We start from the raw sequence: 8,516 nt of genomic DNA, 5'->3' as shown, positions 1-8,516 counted from the left end.
TTTACTTTGTACTTCAAGGAGAAGGTCTCCGCTAGCCATTCTAGTTGCCTGGTAACCATGGCCCAAAGTTTCAGTAAGGCATTCGACACAACGAAGGGAGAGATTGTTCTGGCATTCTTTTCGAGTGTTTGGCAGTGGATGACGTGGAAGCGTGGAAAAATTTCTTTTGGTTTAAGCAAGGCATTCAAGGTGTCTTCGGTGCGCCCTCTCTTTGAGACAGGGCGATCATTCAATCGAGGAAAGGAGAATGAGGCCATAGATTGTGTATAATTTCGGCAGCCATGTCAGCCGCCCACCATGGAGCCCAACATGGGGACGCAACAGCACTTATATTGATATAAGGCATGCCAACGCCAGCTGTACACAGCTACTATAACCAAATATAATGTGCCCAAGAGAGGGCACATACACAAGGTTAACCCTCGCCGCCAAGAAAAAACGGAAGTAAATGGAAGAGAGGAGAAGACAGAAAAGATGCAAAGTGAGAAAGACGAAGATGTGAGGGGAGAGAGAGACAGGAAAAGGCGACTGCCGATTTCCCCTGGGTGGGTCAGCCCAGGGGTGCCGTCTACGTGAAGCCGGGGCCAAAGGGGTGTGTTGCCTCTGCCGGGGGCCTTAAAGGTCCAATCACCCGGCGTCGGCTCAACCCCCAGGATCCCCTTTTCCCGGACACGGCAAAGCCACGCACGGCTAGGCGTGGGAGGGGTCGAAACCCCCGTTAGCTCGGGTCCGTGGTGTCGCTACACACCAAACGCCTACTTGCGCAGACGCCCCTGCGGGCTCCTGGCGACAACCTGAGCGTAACTCTGTGGCGCAGCAGCCGGAGGTTGCTGGTGGTACTCAGGCATCACCTCCGCGATTTCCTGCTCAATCGCTCGGCGGATGGGAGGAAGAAGGTCGTCGACGACTGTTGAACGTGCGGCGGGTGGGCGAAGGCCAGGAGAGAGAACTGGCGTGCGATTTCCTCGCGCACGAATGCCTTCATTTCTGCCAGCAGCGTGGCCTGGTCAGGTATGGCCGCCAAGCCAGCAAGCTCTTCGTCGCGTGATGAGAGCGACGGGTCATCGAACGTTGCCGGCGGAGCTCCTCGTAGCTCTGGCACAGTGTTATGACCTCGGCCACGGTGGAAGGGTTTTTAGCGAGCAACATGGTGAAGGCATCGTCGTCAATGCCCTTCATAATGTTCCGGATCTTGTCAGACTCGGACATGGTGCCGTTGGCTTTCTTACACAAGTCCAGGGACGTCTTCGATATACTGGTGAAAGATTCACCAGCCTGCTGAGCTCCTTCGCGTAAGCGCTGTTCTGCTTGCAGCTTACGAACTGCAGGGCGGCCAAAAACGTTGATGACGGCGGTCTTGAAATCCGACCAAGTAGCAAAATCGGACGCGTGGTTGTTGTACCACAAGCTTGCTACTCCCGCGAGGTAGAAGACCAAGTTGCTCAACTTGCCTGCTTCGTCCCACTTGTTGGGTACGCTCACGCGCTCGTAAATTGCGAGCCAGTCCTCCACGTCGGTGCCATCGGCGCCAGTGAAGATAGGGTGGATCACGGATGCGCGGACACCGGAACATGTGGTCGGTGTGGGAGGCGGCGTTTGCTGAGCGGCGTCTTGAGGCATGGTAGATGGCACAGCACTCTCCACCAATTGTTAAGCGGTTTATTGGACGGTACTCGGCGACAATGCACTATGGCGACAGTCAAGGCAAAAACACGGGCTCCGAGCGCGAGCGGCGTTTAGAAGAGAAACGACCCACTAGGAGCCGCTGGAGAGCGCAACCGTTAAGCAGTACCAATTGCTTCGCCACAATTTATTTAGTATTTATTAATCATATTTTGAAGGCCCGAAGGCACTACAGAAATGAGTGGGCAAAACAATAATTACAAGTGTAGTTTAAAAACGTTACAGGGCCATCTTGTACGCCGAGCTTGAAATCTTTTTCGCCCATTATGCAGGCGATGGAGGCGCGAAGGTGGTTGCAGGCAGCGCTTGTCCTAGGAACCAACGAGCCATTGCACAATTTGGTGCGACAGGATGGTAAGTCCACGTTATAGCTGTGATCGGTCCTCGGTGATATGAAACGAAGTGGCGGAAAGAGAGCGTCCTTCAAATAGCTCTTATAGGCTTCCCAAGCAACGCTTAGCGGCGCTGCTGCTCTTGACAGGCAGCGCCATCTCTAGCAGAAAAAGAGAAACTGGGGTGTTAGCACACGGCCACCTGGATCGGGGCGCGCGGCGGTGCACCGCCGCGCGCCCCGATCCAGGTGGCCGTGGTTAGCAGCGCGCGTTTTTCCCTTGTCTCCACCGCGTTGCCGCTCGCTTTGCACGTGCAGAGCTCTCGCGGTGCACTTGCGCCGCCTCACAATGTACCGCTTGCAGTGCGGCTTCAAAATGATTTTCAAGCTTGACTGGCACTTCCGAAAAGCGAACTTGATAAAATGAGAAAGGCTCGTCAATCACGTTAACGGTGAAGAGCAGACGATCGACGACAACGACGCCCGACTCAAAGCGAAATGCATTTCCCAAGTCGCGATTGCACCGTGTAGGACGTATACCTCGACGTAAGTCTCATTCTGTCATGTTAAAGATGAATAATGGTCCACATGCACTCCGAAATGAAGCCGTACACGCTATCGATATTCTGTGGCGTGGACTACGAATCATATGATTGTTGTTTTGATATGGCATGCTTATAGTAGCAGCCGTGTACTTTCGTGAACAAACGTTTGCGGCGTGCGAAAAAAAGATTATACGGCCATGGCACTGCTTCCTGAGAAGGTTAGAGTCAAGTCCTCCGTGCCGCTGGAGAATCACCCGCCGATTAAGACGCGAGGCAGCTAGCTGAGCTTTAACCACTGTGAAGCAAGATGAACTGCTCGCCTCGTTTTTTCGGCTCTCGCGTCATGCTTGCAGTCTCTTTTTATGATATCGACCTGACAGGCGTATAAAACCTGCTGCGTGAACGCGGCTAGAAAATCGCACAAATTCAGAAGGTGGTTACTTCAAGGTTGCAATTGCAAAGCATGTATTAAGTGCCAGTTATATTTAGCGGCTTAAATATATATCACCCTAATAAAGTGACAAAAACAAAGCAAACCTGCAGAACGATGTCAAGCTTGCTGCAAATGCACAGACGTCCGTTCCGGCGTGATAAAGCAGCCTTCCCGACGCGTGAAATGCAGGCGCCGAACTTCTGACGATGTGCCGAGTTCAGTTGAATTCAACCAACCGCGCAATGCTAACGGTATAACGCGAATGTGAACGTTCAACAACGACTGGTAGGTCTCACGAACACAGGGAATCAAAACACAAAGTTGCTTCACCTACAACCGTAACTGGACTTAACAATACGAGAAGACAGCGAGTAATCATTAATGTAGTCGCTGCGTGCATGCGCAGCGTTACTTACCGATTCGGGTAGTCGGAACGAACGAAAGCGATGAACTCAGACAGCCAAAATAGAAGGCGAGACAGCGCTGTCAGCTATCCACGCTTGCCGCCTTTATTTCTCGCACGACACGCCCGGGAAACGATACAGTTTAACACTTGAATCGCGTGCCTTGGTGTTGTCTGCACTGTTGTGGCTGGCCGCTAAACCGCAATACTTCGGACCAGGCTTGCGCTTCCGCGGGGTCGCTTCTGCCATCGCTGAAATGCGCAGCTTCGCACAGCAAGCCTCTCGGTTCAACGTACCCAACTGACGGCCCCCCAGTTAACCGCACAGAGAGAAGAACGCGTGCGCACGTGCGCTACCGCTACCGTGAAAGGGGCTGATTCGGCCGCGCCGAAGGTTCAGAGCTTTCCGACAGAGCCGCAGCGCGGCTGGCGCGGCGCTGTCGTCGCGCCGCAAACTTGAGCTTGGGTTCCCTATAGTGATATATTTTTTGAAAAATCTTAGGGCGAGGCAATGTGCGGCGGAACGAAAGGCGAGGCAAATTTAGAGTGTTCTTCATGAATGTGACACTGGAATGACGTGAACAATTCGATAAGATGAAATGCGCTGCGCGATTCTGAATGGCTTCGAGAGCTTGAATGAGAATGGCATGAGTTGTATCCTATATGGCGCATGCGTACTCTAATTTTGGCCTTACCATTGTTTTGTAGAGTGTTAGCTTGATTGACGATGGGGCAGAGCAAAATTTTCGACGTAGGTAACCAAGCATGCGGTTAGCAATGTTACTCAAATATTCTACGTGCATATTCCATGAAAGATTGGAAGATATCTGCACACCAGAATATATTTAACTTTCAACAGATGGTGATGGAATGTTATTGAGGCAGTATGTACGCGAACAGTGCGTAGTAGTTTGGCGTGAAACTCGCATGCTCTTAGATTTAGTTATGTTAACTGTCATAAGCCATTCTTAACCATTGGAATATTCCATCTAGATCGCAATGTTCTGGTAATGTACGCAGTCATCTGCGAAGAGTCGGACTTTTGAGGAAGAAACCCAAGAAGGAGAATCAATAATATAAATTAAGAAAAGCAGTGGGCCTAAAACGGACCCTTGTGGTACACCAGACGTTACAGCGGAATTAGGTGAACAAAAATGGTTGGCTGTCACATACTGGCTACGGTTAGAGAGAAATTCTTTAATCCATGCAAGTACGTTGGGGTCAATATTGAGCTGATTAAATTTCGAAACAAGTAGTTCATGTCAGACGGAGTAAGATGCTGTAGCGAAATCTAAGTATATGCAGTCAGTATCAAATTTAAGATCTGAGGTAATAAATAAGTCGTTAGTAATACAGAGCAACTGCGTTCCGCACGAAACTGCTTTACGGAATCCATGCTGACAAATACTAATGTACATACATCACCGGATTTATGCACAGCAGCCACCTACCCAGCCTTCCAGTCAGATGACAGTGTTAATGCCTGTTCAAAAGTTTTGGCAATATTAAAGCAGAATGGACTTGTGTACACTTCAGCTTTCTTGACAAAATACAATCCGGACCGGCTGATGAAGACACTTTCAAGTTGACAATCAGTCTTTCAGCACACACTGTGTAAATGATGATGGGGTCCATTCGCAAGAAATTGGTTCCTGCTAAATGCGGGAATATCGTGGGGGTGCTCTTATGAAAGTGGGCGCAAATGCATCATTCAGAACATCGCAGCACTCACCAAGAGCAACTGTGAATTAGAGTGGATTAATTGAATATGTCGCGTTCCGCTTATGATGCTCCAAAACTTACGCGGGTTAAGACCGAGCAGTGAAGCAAGTGTTTTAACAAAGAATTATTTTTTTGGCTTTCGAAAGCGCAATACAGAATTCCGGGTTCGATATATAATAGGATGACCGATGGCCACTTCTGGTTGATAATTTCGCGCGTAAGAATAGCCGCTTCTTTTTATTTCGCCTGCGTTTTAACGTGTTGTTAAACCATCAAGAACGAGGATTCGATGAAATAACATTTAGGAATAACAACGTCCAATTGGCCTAGTTGGTACGACGTCGTAATTGAGATGCGCTGAGCGAAATGCACGAACGAGTAACTGATCAAGAGGACAGTACCATTACTCCTTTCCTCTTCTTCCGTTACTCGTTTGCTCATTTCGCTCAGTGCATGTACATTTCAACGATTCCACGAAACTTTTCTTTTAAGCACAAAGCGATCAATTAGGGGTAGCAATTTGTTCTTATATTCTAACCAGTTCTGCCCTACTGATTGCTGCTCAAAACCAGCAAAAAACAAGTCAGCAAATCATGGTTATTCTCTGTTCATCCATCAAAGCCCGCCTTGCTATGGTCTTGGATAACTTTGCTTTTTTTTTTCTTGACGGAAACCCATGCTTTTGAAGGGAAGTGGATTATAGAGTGGTCGCTAATAGCCGGTAGATGAGTTGAAGGAGAAGCTAGGCCAGGTGTAGTGTTAAGTATTAGGTTTAATATGTTAGCGGTTGTGGGAGTAATGCGACGGGTAAAGTCAACGAGCTGAAGCTGGGTCTAGTTGTAGTCGTGAAAAAAAGTAAAAAAGTTGCTTGCTTTCAGCTGAGCTATGCTTTAAAGTAACCGAGTCTCTTTCTGACATGATATCAGGAAAGTTGAAGTCGCCAAGGATGAAGAAGGGTGAGTTTGGGTATCTGACGGACAGCTGATAGATAGCATCGTGCAGGTCATTACAGAAGGATGACGATGCAGATGGTGACCGGTGGCAAACACAAAATATTATTTCGCGAGAATCACTGAGCGCGCGTGCACACACCAGCTCATGGAAAAAAGAACACGAATAACATAAGAAGCAACGTTATCGGCAATCGCGAGGAGAACACCACCACCAGACCGGTAATCGCGGTCACATCTGTAAAACTTGTAGCACTTCGGAAATCGCGGTGCTAATTATCAATGAAACCCACCAATCTAACTCATATTCAATAATAAACTTTTATTCAATATCTATCTATCTATCTATCTATCTATCTATCTATCTATCTATCTATCTATCTATCTATCTATCTATCTATCTATCTATCTATCTATCTATCTATCTATCTATCTATCTATCTATCTATCTATCTATCTATCTATCTATCTATCTATCTATCTATCTATCTAGTTCGGTATATACCAAAATTGACAGAGAAGGACATGAGTGTTCGAACAACACGATTCACAAGTTATGACGGGAATAATGTGATTTTCCCGTCTCGCAAAAAAATTACCTTACCACAGAGCTACGCCAGTGCTTGAAGTTGCTTCAGAAAAACACTTGCTTGATCAACTTGAAATGTAATTTCACTGTTGGCTGTCGGATTTATGACTTGTAATGATTCAACATGGATGATTTATTACATGTTATGTAATAAACATTACATGTATACTCCTGTGACTCAGAAATTTATAAGCACACGTTGCGTGACCCCGTAACAACATGCAAACGGCATTCTGCACGCGATGCGCTTGTTTACTTGAAATGTTTGGGAAAATGTCAGAGGGGGTTTAGGGGCCCTTTAAAGTGAGTGCCGACGTTACATCGGACAATAATCTACCCTTTAATCGCGAATGAAATCGGCGTACTAGGAAAGCCCTCGATATGCCTACAACATCTTAATGTGCTCAAAACGTTAATCCACCTCGTAACACTTGGCTCAAAAAAAGGAAAAAGAAAGAAAGCGGCGAAGGCAGCTCCCGGTGATTGTCTCGCATCACATTGATTTCCTCGAAGCGTTGGATCTACCGGAGTTTTTATGACACAGTGACGCCACTAGTGAAATGCATATCATCGCACTGTAGCGTACACTTCGTTGCGATGAAACTGACATCGCTTTAAAGGACCCCTGACACCGAATTTGGAAACTCGAGATGCTTGTGCTGTTTGATAGTCCTGCATGCGGGGGCACTTCTGACCGATTATGAGTGACGAGCGTTGCCTTTAAGATATTTTAATTTGGTTTTAAAGTAAGCCTGAGTGCTCATCTGAATTTTGAACTCCTATCAACATAACCACTAGTATGAGGTAGACGTAGGCCCCTTGTGACGTTGCAGAGGAAAAGCAAGTGTTGTCGACGTCACAGACAGAAATATGCGCGGTGCATGCACTGTGGTATATTGCGAAGCATGTTTGCTCTCCCACCTTCTCCTTCTTCGGTACGTGTCGGCAGGCAGCGTGAGCTCTCCGTGTGTGTGTTCTCCAACTGGCAGTTCAAAAAGCGCGTGGCTGACGTCACCCAATACTGAGCGCATGTCATCACACGTGCCCCGAGGCGCGACCGCCGCGGCGCGGCGCTAGTTTCTTATCCTCTTTCGGCGCGCGTTTGAACCTACACTAAAAATGACCATAATTAACGCTGCTAGGATTATTTAGACATCACGTTGGAGGATTTACGGCGTCATTCCGTGATTACAAGACATAGACCTACTTATTACAACATAAATGTCACAAACAAGAAATAGGCTGTCAGGGGCCCTTTAAGTGCCGACGTTGAAGCAAAACGAGAAATCCGGCACAGGCTGCTACTGGCCGACTGCTTCACATAAATTTGATTCCCACAGTGTGTTGGATGCGGCGTAATTTTCCCAAGGAGGTTTAACAAATAATTCTCTTGTGTTTTCCACACACTTGCTCACATAGGGCGCCTTTGGAAAAACAGAATAGTGAACACTGATAGTATTGGCCACGAATAAGGCCCAAGGAGTGTCGACGGAGCCAAAGATTCAAGGACACACCTACCTCGAGTGAACAATAAAAGCCTCCGTGATCGATCTAGTTTTATTTCAGAGTTTCGCTTACTATCCAAATAGCTTTACTTGCAACCTACGCAATAATATTACGCCCTAAAATAAAAGAAGTGTACTTTGTATCCTTTAAGCAATCATCTAGAACACAAAGAGAGAGAGAGAGAGAATTCTTTATTGAAAGGCAGAGAATTTAGCTGGCGTTGCGTATAGCTGACTTGGTATTCTGCGTGGGGAAGGTGATTGGGGATCGAAAGACAGGAAGAGGAGGCGGAGAAAAAGAAAGTGAAAAGAAAATCTTAAAATGATAAATAATCTGCGTAGTTGGCACTAGTGG

The sequence above is a fragment of the Rhipicephalus sanguineus genome, chromosome 8 (genome assembly GCF_013339695.2).
Source record: "Rhipicephalus sanguineus isolate Rsan-2018 chromosome 8, BIME_Rsan_1.4, whole genome shotgun sequence".
Lineage (NCBI taxonomy): Eukaryota > Metazoa > Arthropoda > Arachnida > Ixodida > Ixodidae > Rhipicephalus > Rhipicephalus sanguineus.
This window is presented reverse-complemented; position numbering follows the sequence as displayed.